We start from the raw sequence: 16,608 nt of genomic DNA on the forward strand, positions 1-16,608 counted from the left end.
CCAATCCAGGGCAGGGTGCCAACCCACCACAGTGTCTTCAATTCCCTTCCTCAAAATAGTTCTGGCAGAGTTTGGGTGTATGCTTAGAGTCGCTATCCAATGGGCTGCCCAATATGTCTTACTCTAAAGCAGATTTTCTCAACCAGGGTTCTGCGAGATATCGCTAGCAGTTCCACGAGAAATGGAAATGAATAGCAGTGGCAAATGAATAAAGGTGAACAGTGGAAGAAAATAATACATTTTTTCTATAAGGAATACATTTAAATTTGTGCTAGCTGTATTAACAGCAACTAGGATACATGGCAATGCTGTCCGTGCTTCACTTCTCATACAGCAGGGGTGGGCAAAGTCAGTCCTGGAGGGCCGCAGTGCTTGCAGATTTTTGTTCCAACCCTGTTACTTAATTATTAATTTAATTAAACCAAATAGTGCATGATAAATACACAATGGTGTAAAATGGAAACAAGCTAAATTGAGGATTGCTGGTTTCTTTTGTCATTTGAACCTTATTGCAATTAAAAATCGAGAATACAGCTGTTTAAGCCAAAAATAAGCAATAAAGTTTCAAAATTCTAGCGAGTGACACAATAAAAATGAAGGAGAAGTGTCACTTGAGCAATAAGGGCTTCTTGTTAAGCAATTGGGTTGGAACAAAAACCTGCAGCCGCTGCGACCCTCCAGGATTGACTTTGCCCACCCCTGTCATACAGCAGCTAGCGCCAGTGTCGCTTATGAGTTATCTGGTGCTGGTTGGTGCCAGCAAAAAATGTGAGAAGATCAGTCAGTCTCTTATCAATCCTATGTGTTTTCTAGCGTGCAGGTATGTATTCAAACATTAATATGAAAAGTTTGTACGTGTTCCCTCTCCCCCCGTTTTCCAATGTATTTCTTTTCTTTGCTTTTATTTAGGCCGTTTTTTAAATTACTCGAACAACAGTTTGAGTATTCAAACTTAAAAAGTTGCCGTTTTTAAATACAGTTCAAGCTAATGAGCATGCATTTTAAAAGTGCTCGAGCAGGTGTTCGAACACGATTATCATTCACCAAATCACGAGGTGGTGCTGCTAGAGCACATACGAAACTTAACCTTAGAAATTCTTTACTCTCTCAATGTAATGCCAAAAGTGTATTATCCGACTGGGGTTTTTCACTGTTTTTTTCCATAATGTTCTAGCTATTCTGTAGTAATCAGTAGTAATTTTTATGTTGATGTATGAAAATGATTAAATGATTAATGATAATTTTTACAAAGTTATTAACTTGTTACTTTGAGGTTATGTTGACCAAGTCAGACACACACGCTGCTTTAACATTTCATTGTTCGAACAAGTGTTCAAGTATCTTGAATTTCTGGTCACGTTTCGTCCAAACAGCTTGTGCACTTTAAAAACATGGCCTGCTTCAGTTTTAATAGTTTGTGTTTTACTTATCATCTTCTTTTCATTTTTTTTTATTTTATAGAAATTTCTAACAGTGAAAATGTGCCAATAAGATTAGATTAATATAATCTTAATATATAGATAATATTAATATTAGAAAAGTAAATTTTATTAATCATATATGTTTCAAGAATAACATTTCTTTGGTACATACACTTGTTTTTTATGACATTTTACTTTGATTTATCTTATTCTTTTGAAATCTGTAAATAGATGATTAAGTAGAGCACTTATTATTGTTAAATTATGTTATACAGTAATCCCTCGCTATATCGCGCTTCGACTTTCGCGGCTTCACTCTATCGCGGATTTTAAATGTAAGGACATCTCAATATATATCACAGATTTTTCGCTGGTTCGCCGCTTTCTGCAGACAATGGGTCTTTTAATTTATGGTACACGCTTCCTCAGTTTGTTTGCCCAGTTGATTTCATACAAGGGACGCTATTGGCGGATGGCTTAGAAGCTACCCAATCAGAGCATGTATTACATATTAACTAAAACTCCTCAATGCCATAAGATATGCTTCCCGCGCGGTGCTTGTTTGCTTCTCTCTATCTTTCTCACTCTTTCTGATGGAGGGGTTGTGAGCAGAGGGGCTGTTTGCACAGAGGACACGGACGCTCCTCTACAAAATGCCGCTTTATTGCGGTGCTTCTGTATACTTAAAAGCACGTATTGATTTTTTGATTGTTTGCGTTTTCTTTCTCTCTCTTAAATTCTCTTCTCCTGATGCAGACACTCCTTTGAAGAAAAGATCTATTTGCATTCTTTTAATTGTGAGAAAGAACTGTCATCTCTGTCTTGTCATGGAGCACAGTTTAAACGTTTGACTAAAGGGTGTTATTTCATGTCTAGAGGGCTCTAATAATGTTAACAGGGTGGGAAAGTTTATAAGGGCTTAAAATATCTAAAAATAACCATACAAACATATGGTTTCTACTTCGCGGATTTTCACCTATCACGGGGGGTTCTGGAATGCAACCCCCGCAATCGAGGAGGGATTACTGTACATGTTTTCCTTATGATCTTTAAATTTATAAATGAAACAAAAAAATACTAATAATGATATGATTATTATGTAGGAGTTCCCTAGAACATGAATATTATTTGAAGGGTTCCACAAAGGCAAAAAAGTTGAGAAATGCTGCTCTAAAGAGTATGGTACATCAGTGGGCAAACAATCTAGTGGTTCCTTTGAGTCATTAAGTGTAATTTCTTGAACCAGCAAAACTACCCCTAAACCATAACATTACCTTCTTCTTGCTTACTTTGAGCAAAGTACATAAACAATTCATGATTAACGTGAATTCAGTAGTTTAAGTTCATTAGTCCATAATACTATAAATGGTGAGGGTTACGTTAGGAAGGGCATCCGATGTAAAATTTTGCCAAATCAATATGCGGACAACAAGGATGATCCGCTATGGCAACCCCTAACGGGAGTAGCCAAAAGAAAAAGAAGAAGTCCATAATACTATCTTCCATTCCACAGAAGTCTACTTCTTTCATTTTTAACAATAGAATTACCAGAGCCTACGAGAAAACTTGCAAATCCAGCCCACCTTAAATCTTTTCTCACCTCTTCGTCAGCGTCTTTTGTCCTGTAAATGTGTTGGGGGTTTGGGGGGGGCAGGGAGGTGTCGTGGGATCGTGAAAGTGAGTGAGAGAATAAAACTGAAAAAAAAAATGCTAACTTTGACAAGTACTATAAATTTACAGATGCAAATCAAATGTATGTTTTTATTGTATGATGTTAACAACAAGAGCAGCTCACAACTCAAAATGGTAAATTTGGGAAGCAGCTGATATCTAAACCGCGACCTCTTGAGTGAATGGCAGCAGTTCTTAGCATTGCACCACGCAAGCTGTCGTATCAACCGCCTATCATAACCTGCTTTCTTTTTTCGTTGGTTGAATTCTTGAATAAAAGTGCACTTGTTTTGTTATACTTGTACCTTTTGTGAAAGTGTTTACTTCATATTTGTATTTCAGGCTTCACACATTATACATTTCATGTCTACATTTTGTCAATTATTACTAAAACGTGAAAAATCTAACAACGTTTTTATAGAGATTGTTGATGACACTGAACACACATGAAATGTATGTATTCCAAATGACGATGTACTTTTTTACTCTAGAAAGCTCCAGCACTTCACTCGAAGATAAACACTGAGCACTGAGAAACGTCTTTGCGAATTGAACTGCGGTGGCAGGCGGGGGGATGGGATACCGGGCTGCTTGCTACTTATCGACACAATTACAGGACAAAAGACGCTGAGAGTGAGGTGAGAAAGGATTTAAGGTGGGCCAGATTTACGAGTTTTCTCATAGGCTCTGGTTAATCCCACACAATGCTTTTGTTGCCTTAGAAAAGGTTTCTGAGCTGTCACACAACCCACCAGCTCTTCTTCTCCATGTCTTCTCTCGAAAGTCTCATTCAACTGTACCTTTATTTCTTGTGCTGTCAGCCCTCTCTTACACATCCAAGAGACCCTAATTGACTTGCCATGTGATTTTGTTCTTAGTTTACAATACTGTGCAAAAGTCTTTGGCGTCTTAGATAGTCCACAAAATTTTTTATGATGGTTAGTTATCCTATGACTTCTGCATTAATGTGTCAATAGAAAACATTCCCTAAAGAGGTAAACTCAAAGTACTAAATCACCTTCAGGTTAGTAAATGTGAGATCTTTGTAAACATACAATCCGTTGTTTGATTAAAATTCTTATGCTCGATGGCACCAAGTGTAGGTTGAATCAAAATGGTTATCTGAATCAGAGACATCCTGTTTAAAAGAAGTAACTGGGCTGGAGACAACCAGACTGAAAAGGTGAGGCTCTCGTAGATGTGGCAGTTTAACTTGCAAATTTTACGCCATGATAGTAGTTAATAGTGACAAGACATAAGGTGTTCAAACTAAAAATACAACAAGCTCCCCTCCATTTGAAATGCAGAGATGTCCAGCACTGCTATCAGCTCAGAACTGGCACTCCAAATCCCTTATTAAAAGTGACCTTCATGGAAGAGTTGAAACCAAAAAGACATTTCTCCGAAATGGAAATAATGCCAAACGACTCACCTACCTAACATAAGGATTTGGTTGGGGGGAGTCACAGAAAAATGTCAGCATGAGCTCTGGACTTGTCGAATGAAAGCTTAAAATTTTTGTCTCTGAAAGAGTTGGTTTATCTGACAAAGGACTGGAGAGCTGTACAGGGATGAATGTCTGCAGGCAACAGTGAAACACAATGGAGGTTATCTGTAGGTTTTGGGGCTGCACTTTCACAACCAAAGCTGGTGATTTGATTAAAACTGATGGCCCCTGCAATGCGAAAAAGTACAGACAGATACATATCCATCACGTAATAACATCAGGGAGGTGTCTGATTGGTCGCAACGTCATTCTGAAGCATGTCGATGACCCGAAGCACATGACCAAATTCATAAAAACTAACTGGGGTGAAAAAAGGAGCTTTTCCTAGATGGTCTTCTATCCAAGCCCTGGCTGGTCTTGAACACGCTTGGCTTCAGGTGGATGACTTGCCGTGAAGTGCATGTGGAATGGCTGCTATGTCCTATAAAACACACCTTGCGATCCTGTCTGCCTGGTGAGGTGCCTTATGTACTTGTAAACACTCATACAATCTTCTCTTTCTTACACTTTTTCTGTCTTTTTTTCAGTCCTCTCTTGACAACATCAACCTATCCAACTCAAAGCTTTCTGGAATTTGCTTTCAAGTCATGGCCACAATTTACTTCTGAGGACATCTCATTAAGGATTTCTGGGGTCAGGCATGCTCTTTGTTATTCCTACAGTTATCCTATTTGTTATCTGGATTTCATAATCCCACTGTAATCTTCCAAGTCAGCTATTAAGGCCAGGATTTAGAGACGATTTAGAGAAATACAGTTGTGCTTGAAAGTTTGTGAACCCTTTAGAATTTTCTATATTTCTACATTAATATGACCTAAAACATCATCAGATTTTTCACTCAAGTCCTAAAAATAGATAAAGAGAAACCATTAAAACAAATGAGACAAAAATGTTATACTTGGTCATTTATTTATTGAGGAAAATGATCGAATATTACATATTTGTGAGTGGCAAAAGTATGTGAACCTCTAGGATGATCAGTTAGTTTGAAGGTGAAATTCGAGTCCAGTGTTTCCAATCAATGGGATGCCAATCAGGTGTGAGTGGGCACCCTGTGGTATTTAAAGAACAGGATCTATCAAAGTCTGCTCTTCACAACACAAGTTTGTGGAAGTGTATCATGGCACGAACAAAGGAGATTTCTGAGGACCTCACAAAAAGAGTTGAACTCCACCAATCCACAGTTAGACAGATTGTGTACAAATGGAGGAAATTCAAGACCACTGTTACCCTCCGCAGGAGTGGTCAACCAACAAAGATCACTCCAAGAACAAGGCACATGTGTAATAGTCGGTGAGGTCACTAAGGATCCCAGAGTAACTTCTAAGCAACTGAAGGCCTCTCTCACATTGGCTAATGTTCATGTTCATGAGTCCACCATCAGCAGAACACTCAACAACAATGATGTGCATGGCAGGGTTGCAAGGAGAAAGCCACTGCTCTCCAAAAAAAACATTGCTACTCATCTGCAGTTTGCTAAAGATCACGTGGACAAACCGGAAGCCTATTGGGAGAATGTTTTGTGGACGGATGAGACCAAAATAGAACCTTTTGGTTTAAATGAAAAGTGTTATGTCTGGAGAAAGGAAAACACTGCATTCCAGCATAAGAACCTTACCCCATCTGTGAAACATGGTGGTGGTAGTATCATGGTTTGGGCCTGTTTTGCTGCATCTGGGCCAGGACAGCTTGCCTTCATTGATGGAACAATGAATTCTGAATTATATCAGAGAATTCTAAAGGAAAATGTCAGGACATCAGTCCATGAACTGAATCTCAAGAGAAGGTGGGTCATGCAGCAAGACAACGACCTTAAGCACACAAGTCGTTCTACCAAAGAGTGGTTAGAGAAGAATAAAGTGAATGTTTTGGAATGGCCAAGTCAAAGTCCTGACCTTAATCCAATCGGAATATTGTGGAAGGTCCTGAAGCGAGCAGTTCATGTGAGGAAACCCACCAACATCCCAGAGTTGAATCTGTTCTGTATGGAGGAATGGGCTCAAAGTCCTCCAAGCCGGTGTGCAGGAATGATCAGAAGTTACCGGAAACGTTTAGTTGCAGTTACTGCTGCAAAGGGGGGTCACACCAGATACTGAAAGCAAAGGTTCACATACTTTTGCCACTCACAAATATGTAATATTCGATCATTTTCCTCAATAAATAAATCACCAAGTATAATATTTTTGACTCATTTGTTTAACTGGATTCTCTTTATCTACTTTTAGAACTTGAGTGAAAATCTGATGATGTTTTAGGTCATATTTATGCAGAAATATAGAAAATTCTAAAGGGTTCACAAACTTTCAAGCACAGCTGTAGTTAATGGATCAGGAAAAATAGAACAGTGAGCATGAGGAGCCAAAAAGAAGAAAAGCAGAAATGTCTAATATTAAAAAACAAAAAATAGAATGCTGGTTCCCAGTGATAATACAGTGCCCTCCATGATAGGACAAAGACCCATTTTTTTCTTGATTTACCCCAGTGCTCCAAAGTTTAAAATTCCATATCAAACAATTCCGACGTGACTAAAGTGCAAACATTTCATTCACACCCTGTAGAAATGACAACAGTTTTTACACATGGTAGAAAAATTGTGATGTCTGGCTGTGTGTTGGTGACTGTCTCAGAACATATCACATAGAGATCTGCATTAGTGTATCACTGGACATCAGACATGCCTTTCCTACTCTGTTTATACTGACATGTTGGTATTTACTCATTTCTGTTAAACCACATTTTATTGCTGGAAAAAAAAATCAACATTTTGAACTTTTCTGAGGGTAAACACACAATACAATACAATTCATTTTTTCATAGCCTAAAATCACACAAGAAGTGTCATCGGGGGCTTTAACAGGCCCTGCCATTTGACAGACCCCCAGCCTGTCAAGAAGAAAAACTCCCAAAAAAAAATACCTTGCAGGGAAAAAATGGGAGAAACCTTTGGAAAGGTAGTTTCAAAGAGAGACCCCTTTCCAGGTAGGTTGGGCATGCAGTGGGGTGTCAAGAAAATGGGGGTAAATACAATACAATACACAGAACAGAACACAAGTAATCCATCCATCCAATATCCAACCTGCTATATCCTAACTGCAGGGTTACGGGGGTCTGCTGGAGCCAATAGAACACAGGTAATCCTTAATACTGTATAACACAATAGTGCAATAGAAATATTACAAGTATACAGAGCAGAATTCAACAGTAGATGATATCACATAATAGGATTTGGAATTGTTCAGAGACCTCAGCCATCAAGCTGCCTCCCCCTATTGGCTATTCCACAGCTGAGTCAGCACTGGGCCAGCCAATCCGATGTCAAGGAGGCTATGAATTCCTATTGTTGTTTTAGGAAAGAAATCGTCCAATGACAAGGTCATGTTTCTTCAAAACACTTTAACTCCATCTACTGGAAGGAAAATATATTGCAATGCAAAATTCCACAAATGCTTTGCACTTCTCAGACTTTAGACCCCACATGCCAGCAGATTTTTGTTTCAAATGACTGATGGATAAAACAAAGCTACCTGAGCTGTCCGAGTTGTGATGTTAATGCTTACCTTTTACTTTTTTTTTTGCTTATTAAAGGGAAACATAATTATCTGGTCACCCCAAAATTTTATTTTTGTATAACTCTCCAAAGGGAATTTTGACAAAAAGTTTATTTTACAAGTTATTTGGAAGAATAGATAGATAGATAGATACTTTATTAATCCCAAGGGAAAATTCACATAATCCAGCAGCAGTATACTGATACAAAGAAACAATATTAAATTAAATAGTAATAAAAATGAAAAGAATTAAAATAAAATTAATGTTAGCATTTACTCCCCCGGGTGGAATTGAAGAGTCGCATAGTGTGGGGGAGGAACGATCTCCTCAGTCTGTCACTGAAGCTACTCCTCTGTCTGGAGATGACACTGTTAAGTGGATGCAGTGGATTCTTCATGATTGACAGGAGTTTGCTTAGTGCCCGTCGCTCTGCCACAGATGTTAAACTGTCCAACTTTAATCCTACAATGGAGCCTGCCTTCTTAACAAGTTTGTCCAGGCGTGAGGCGTCTTTCATCTTTATGCTGCCTCCCCAGCACACCACCGCAGTAGAAGAGGGCACTGCCACAACCGTCTGGTAGAACATCTGCAGCATCTTACTGCAGATGTTGAAGGATGCCAGCCTTCTCAGAAAGTATAGTCTGCTCTGAGCTTTCTTACATAGAGCATCAGTATTGGTAGTCCAGTCCAATTTGTCATCCAGCTGCACTCCCAGATATTTATAGGTCTGCACCCTCTGCACAGTCACCTCTGATGATCACAGGGTCCATGAGGGGCCTGGGCCTCCTAAAATCCACCACCAGCTCCTTGGTCTTGCTGGTGTTAAGGTGTAAGTGGTTTGAGTCGCACCATTTAACAAAGTCCTTGATTAGTTTCCTTTACTCCTCCTCCTGCCCACACCTGATGCAGCCCACAATAGCAGTGTCATCAGCTTAACTTTTGCACGTGGCAGGACTCCGAGTCATATTGGAAGTCTGATGTATATAGATTGAACAGGACCGGAGAAAGTCCAGTCCCCTGCGGCGCCCCTGTATTGCTGACCACAATGTCAGACCTGCAGTTCCCAAGACGCACATATTGAGGTCTGTCTGTAAGATAGTCCACAATCCATGCCACAAGGTGTGAGTCTACTCCCATCTCAGTCAGTTATCTTGATTTTTTATAATATTTTCCAAATGAAAAGTGAAGTTGCATATTTCTGAATGAAGTGGGAAGGTGAAACATCACAGCTCATAATAGTTAATAATAGTCAAGAGTTATGTGGATGCTGCAAAAGCCCATATAAGCCTAAGCATCTCTTTGCCTGATTAAAGTAAGGATAGTAGAATGGAAAGTTCACTTGCCGCTCTCCTATAGATTTCCTGAATTCATATATGCTGAAAACTCGGCAAAATTACTTCAGAGCATTTATTTAAAATGAATCCATCACAATTATTATACCAGCCTTGGTACCTGTTGAAGACTCCATGTCCCATAGTGCCCTGCAGGAATCTGAGGTGCCACTGCACTCCAGGGAAGCTGCCATCTAGCGTTTTGGGGGAAGCGGTGTCAGCAAGTAGCTGCTTTCCTCCATCCTTCTATTCCAGGGGCCTACCGGCCGTCCATCACAAGTGTCACTACATAATCTGTGCTGCCACAGACGGACCCTATGCTGGGCCAAGGTTACTGTATAATGATGGACACTTTCTATACCTTACCTGAACTGCTTGAGATTTTACTTCATTTGAAAACTGGTTCATTTGGCACAGTACACTTGACCACCATGATGTGAACGATGACTTCAGTTGCCTGAAGCATCAGCATGAGAAAGTAGCTGCATAGCAAAAAAACTGCAATTACGTGCAAGTATAATATAAGAAGGATGTTAGCCTCCTATGCTGTGTTCACAATGCAGCAACTATCAATGCTTCCGTTAGAGATGATAGATAGATAGATAGATAGATAGATAGATAGATAGATAGATAGATAGATAGATAGATAGATAGATAGATAGATAGATAGATAGATAGATAGATAGATAGATAGATACTTTATTAATCCCAAGGGGAATTTCACATAATCCAGCAGCAGTATACTGATACAAAGAAACAATATTAAATTAAATAGTAATAAAAAAAATGAAAAAAAATTAAAATAAAATTTAATGTTCGCATTTACTCCCCCGGGTGGAATTGAATAGTCGCATAGTGTGGGGGAGGAACGATCTCCTCAGTCTGTCAGTGGAGCAGGACGGTGACAAAAGTCTGTCACTGAAGCTACTCCTCTGCCTGGAGATGATCCTGTTAAGTGGATGCAGTGGATTCTTCATGATTGACAGGAGTTTGCTTAGTGACCGTCGCTCTGCCACAGATGTCAAACTGTCCAGCTTTAATCCTACAATGGAGCCTGCCTTCTTAACAAGTTTGTCCAGGCGTGAGACGATGCTTCTTCTTTATGCTGCCTCCCAGCACACCACCGCGTAGAAGAGGGCACTGCATGGTCTGGTAGAACATCTGCAGCATCTTACTGCAGATGTTGAAGGATGCCAACCTTCTCAGAAAGTATAGTCTGCTCTGACCTTTCTTACACAGAGCATCAGTATTGGCAGTCCAGTCCAATTTGTCATCCAGCTGCACTCCCAGATATTTAAAGGTCTGCACCCTCTGCACAGTCACCTCTGATGATGTGGAAGTCACTATACCTTGTGCTGTGTTAGGGTCGCGTCGATCGTGCCGGTCATGCGCAAGTAACAAAAAAAATATTACAAAAAAATCTTTTGACATCCCCTCAAACGGTGCCTATGTACGTTGGTGACTCTTTCAAAAGAAGCACCACAAGAAGTATCTGTGTACAAATCTGCATGAGTACAGCTATGGACAATAGACATACCTTCCTTACTATTAATTTTGATGTTTTGCTGTTCACATGTTTTTTACACGTAGCATTTTCTGTTCTTGAAACAAATTGGAACAAACGTATTTCTAGATATAAATTGTGTGTCCAGCGCCATGTTTCAGAACGATCATTCATGGCTTCCCTAGAAAAACCCAGGCTTTCCACCGAATCCATTTTTATTTTGAGCTCCCCATAACTCACTGTGAGCCGTTCAAGCAGGTAGATGTGACTGCATATGTAGGCTGCAATGTACTCCACACTGAAAGATGTACTGTAACCGTGTAAATTTTGAAATTAAGGAATATGAAATATTTTTAATTTGGAAAATATTACAGTATACAAAAGTGACAATAGTTTACATATTGTACAACATATTTCAATATATTGCAAGACATATACTGTAAAACACTTTAAAATAGGTTCATATATGTTAATCATGTAATTTGTTTTTGTAAGGGTGTCTCAAATGTGCATCTCTCCACCTCTCTTTGGTTGAACCCTTGTCCAGAGCTCCTCCTCCCCACCTTCTGACTATGAGCCCCAATCCATTAACACTTCCAAAGCCACTTCTGGTCCCTCTTGAGACCCTATCAGGCCAGGGGCTATCCTGTCATTTGGTGAGGGTCAGGGAGAGCCAGGTAGCGTCGAAGGCTTTGTCTTTTCTTTAATTCTAGTCCAACACAAATAACCAGAGATTCTTTAAACAGGAGTATTACTCTTTGAAGTGGATGCTGTTCAATTGGACTTCTCTGGAGTTCCATTTTTAGTGTGCCAGGACTCTTTGGTGCGGTGAAATAGCTGGCATTGTCCCTCGAGTCAGCGTTTCATAGAATTGTCTCTGACATCAATTGGGGAAGACATTTTTACCACTCCTCCATGCAGAATTCTTTCAGTGTTGTGATGTTTGAGGGCTGTTAATGATTCGGCCGATTCTACATTATCTGCCCTTATTCCTAGTTTGTTATCATCTGCAAACATGACTGCCTTGTTGCTAATATTCTTGATCTTTTATGTGTATTAAGAAGAGCAGAGGTCTGAGCGTGGACCCCCTGAGGGACACCTCTTTTTAACATCAAAAAATCTTGAGAAGTCCCCCTGACTATAATTCTTTGTTCGATGCTTAGTGAGGAAGAGAAAACATTATTATTTAACTCACAGATATCAAGGACTGTGTTTTGAGTTGATCATGCTGCAGAGAGCTATATGATTTGTTCCTCGTTTATGCAGAAAAGGAGTTGCGCTGTGTGCACAGCATTAAGGGACTAACTTTTATCATTTATAGGAAAGGCTGACCTCTGATACTATCAGAAGACCCCGTGAAGAATGTAAGATCTTTATGGACTATAAGAATGTTTTAATTGATTCTAAGTGTGTATAATTAGAAGGGTGTATACCTTAGGAATGCAAATGGCTGTTTGTTTCAGGTTTTAAGAACATTCCAGTATATCATAAATTAAGATTTAACCTAAGCTATGTATAACCTCAGAATGAACTTCTAGGGTTTTTTTTTTCTTTTCTGGGATATAAAAGAGAGAACAGGTTTACTTTAGATATTCTGCCAAAATCCAAATCAGTTGACTGAGTTGGAAAGAGGCAGTCTCACATTCTCTCTACTCACCAAGAATTAAGAATAAATAAATTATTTTTACTTTAATTGGGTTTAAGTTTCTCCGTTGTTTTTCGACTTCAGCGCTCACATTAGGCTCATTTTGAACCAAATTACGCACAGTGGCCTCAGTGTCCACTTCTTTGAATTCTATTACTAACTTACTAAGTGCCGTTTTACCAAACGCTTTCTGCTTATCATATGCTATTGTTGATTTTTCTTAGAATTCCAGGATTTTGCTTAAACACGACCTTCCTCGGGTTTTGAGTATTTGCCAACACTTCCCCTTAACAAGTAAAATTCTTGTTCACCTAGTTGTGAGAGTTCTACAATTTCATCTCCTTCTCTATCTTCTGTACTTGCAGCCAGAAGACCGAGTTGATTGTAATCCAGCAAAATTAATTTCCTGTGGATATCCCAGATCAGCATCTTGTGTGGTCCAGATGTGGCCATTTCCCTTCTCTACCTGAAGCTGGGCTCTCTGGATGACCCTCTTACAGAAGTCCTCCGTGAACCTTCACAACAAGAACTCTCAGGAGTAATGATGACTGTTTCCACCACAGGTTGCTGATCCCCAGGTGTTACTGGCCTCAGGCCTAGAGGGACCTGGGCCAGGTGCAAAGCTCTTTTTGCTATAGGGTGTAGCTACAGCAATATGGTGAAAAAGCATTAAAGAAGCAGTCAGCAGTCATGAGTCTCAGACCAGACTTCTGTGTTCTACTTTATTCTCCATTACCCAGAAATATATCAATGCTTCAATCTCTGCATAGATCAACATAATGATCAGTTAAAAAATGGTACAAGCCAATTTCCTCCGCAGAACAACAGTGTAAACAAAATCCAAAATGCTGCTGCAAGAATTATTACACGAACAAGAAAATACAAACACATAACTCCAGTTCTTAAGTTAGGGCAGTTAAGTTAAGTTTAGGGCAGATTTCAAAATCCTCCTTTTAACATTTAAAGCCTTAAACGGCCGAGGTCTGGCTTACTTGTGTGAACTTATCATGACTTACAAACCGGAGCGCACATTAAGATCTCAAGGTGCCGGTCTGCTTATGATTTCAAGAATTAATAAAATAACAGTGCGAGGTCGAGCTTTTAGTTACAGGGCCCCTAAACTGTGGAGTGGTCTGTCTGCTACTATAAGAGATGCCCCTTCGGTCTCAGCTCTCAGATTTCGGCTGAAGACTCACTAATTCAATTTAGCACACCCTGACTAGAGCTGCTGATTAACTGTGCAGACTGCATCTCTGTTGTTAGTCATTAGCTCTAAAGCATAAGTAATATGATAGTTACAATTTGTTACTAACCCTCACCTATTCTGTTTCTCTTTTCGGCACTCAAATGTGGCACTTGGTGCCACGGCCCACCTGCCAAGTTGTTTTGCCTGCCTAAGATCTAAGGATCACAGAGAATCATCGGGTAGTGGGGTACTTTCATCGGATTGGCTGGTCCAGCGCTGTCTCAGCTGTGGAATGTCCAATAGGGGGAGGCAGCTTGATGGCTGAGGTCTCTGAACAATTCCAAGTCGTATTATGTGATATCAGCTACTGTTGAATTCTTCTCTATACAGGTAGTCCCTAGGTTATGGACATCCGACCTACGATTTACGAACGGGGCCACAGCTGTGACGCATGCGTCTCAGTAACTGCCGCTTCGTCATCTTCAGCCTGGGGACACTGCAAGTAGCTGGACGAAGACTGGAGGGGGGCGATTTCGCTGCTCGCGCAGTGTAGTGTCCCTCGGGGGGCTCCCGGCAGCAAGCGGTTTCACTGCCCACCCACCACACACAGCTGCCCTGTTAGTTCTCAGTGTGCGGCTGGTGATGCGGCAAGCGGTGACCCTGTTGTGGCTGAATACAGGCCATTGAGGGTGAACGGGGCAGCAAGGAGAAGCATTGTAGTGTTCATCGGATGTCTGCCCATTGAATGGGGGTGATTCACTACCCACCTTTGGCCGCACCATGTTCGCTCACTGCAGACAGCGTACTGTAGTGAAGGTGACTGTGAGGTGGGCTGGTGACGAACCGCCCCTCGATGACCCCATTCATTCTCAATAGCAAGCCTGCTTGTACTGTTACGTACATAGCAGGAAGTTGTCTCTCGTCAGTACATCAGACGTATTGATGACGGGTGCCTTCCTGCTGTGATAGCGTGTACCGTGCTGTGCAGAAGAGCTCATCTTAACCTTTTGTCTTCACCTTTCAACAATGTCTCTGAAACAAAAATCTGATGCAAGTGCTGGTGATACAGTAAAGATATAATCACCATGGAAAATAAAGTAGAAATAATAAAAAGGTCAGAGAGAGGTGAAACTCCATCATTCATTGGTAGAGCACTTGGTTACAGTCGGTCAACAATAGTATTTATTAAAATAATGTACCTGTTCCGACTTACATACAAATTCAACTTAAGTACAAACCTACAGTCCCTATCTTGTACATAACCCGGGGACTGCCTGTACTTGTAATATTTTTATTGCACTACTATACTGTATTGAGGATTACTCGGGGCGGCACGGTGGCGCAGTGGTAGCGCTGCTGCCTTGCAGTTAGGAGATCCGGGTTCGCTTCCCGGGTCCTCCCTGCGTGGAGTTTGCATGTTCTCCCCGTGTCTGCGTGGGTTTCCTCCCACAATCCAAAGACATGCAGGTTAGGTGGATTGACGATTCTAAATTGGCCCTAGTGTGTGTTTGTGTGTGTCCTGCAGTGGGTTGGCACCCTGCCCAGGATTGGTTCCTGCCTTGTGCCCTGTGTTGGCTGGGATTGGCTCCAGCAGACCCCCGTGACCCTGTGTTCGGATTCAGTGGGTTAGAAAATGGATGGATGGATGGATTACTTTTGTTCTGTTCTGTATATTGTATTGACCCCCTTTTTTTGACACCCACTGCATGCCCAACCTACCTGGAAAGAGGTCTCTTTTTGAAATGCCTTTCCCAAGTTTTCTTCCATTTTTTTCCCTACTAGGGTTTTTTTTTTTTTTTCTTGTCTTCTTAGAGAGTTGGGCGGCTGTCAAAAGGCAGGGCCTGTTAAAGCCCATTGCGGAACTTCTTGTGTAATTTTGGGTTGTACAAAAATAAATTGCATTGTATTGTGGTTGTATTGTGTACTGTAATATGGTATTGGTTCACCAATAGTATTGTTGCCAGGTATCAAGAAGTACCTGATTAGAAACTAACATTCATTCATTTTCAAAGGAAGCAGGCAGTTCTGTATCATCACATTGTGTGTGGAGGACATACTAGCCAAAGCAGTCTGATTATTCAAAGCTGGTGACTCTTTTGCAAGACTGGTAAATATTTATGTTAGATAGCCATCAACAATAACCTGTAGCAGAATTTTCCAGGAATTCTGTCTTTTCTTTAACCATTCCAGAGACAGGCTGCTTGATCTTTCACTTAATGACACCTGTCATTAATTTATCTGTAATGCAAGTTAAGCTTACTGGCTTAAAGGTAACCTGAATGTGCTTGACCAACCTTGGCATGTCAAGGCTGCCCCACGTGTTAAGGTTACTACGCTGGAGAATAATTCTTGTTGAGGCTTTCTTACTGTCTTTTGACACTTGAACAAAATACTTTTGAATCAGGCTGATCCATATTTGTTCCAACTCTTAAAAGGAGCAGATTTATCCAGATTGTGCCATCCGGGGTGCATCTAACTGATCCAGACCTTTATCAACCAGTTCATGCAGAGTGACCCAAGTCACTGTGGGAGCTGAATCTTTCTACATCAAATAATTTAGTAATGTAATCAAGTTAATGAAAATGAATAAGAAGAAATACAACCAAGATGAAGGGTTGGAAGATTTAAACGTTAAGGTGAAAGGGCTTTAGAAAAGTGACGGCACACAGAAGTTTCAAATCAATGTACTTCATACATCTAATTTTTTTTAACAGAATGTGGAACCTCTGTACCTTCAGAATCACTTGTATGTAGTCCCACAAGCAAGACCGCCAGCAAGTGAGATTTAAAATGT

The sequence above is a fragment of the Polypterus senegalus genome, chromosome 10 (assembly GCF_016835505.1).
Source record: "Polypterus senegalus isolate Bchr_013 chromosome 10, ASM1683550v1, whole genome shotgun sequence".
In the NCBI taxonomy this organism is placed as follows: Eukaryota; Metazoa; Chordata; class Cladistia; order Polypteriformes; family Polypteridae; genus Polypterus; species Polypterus senegalus.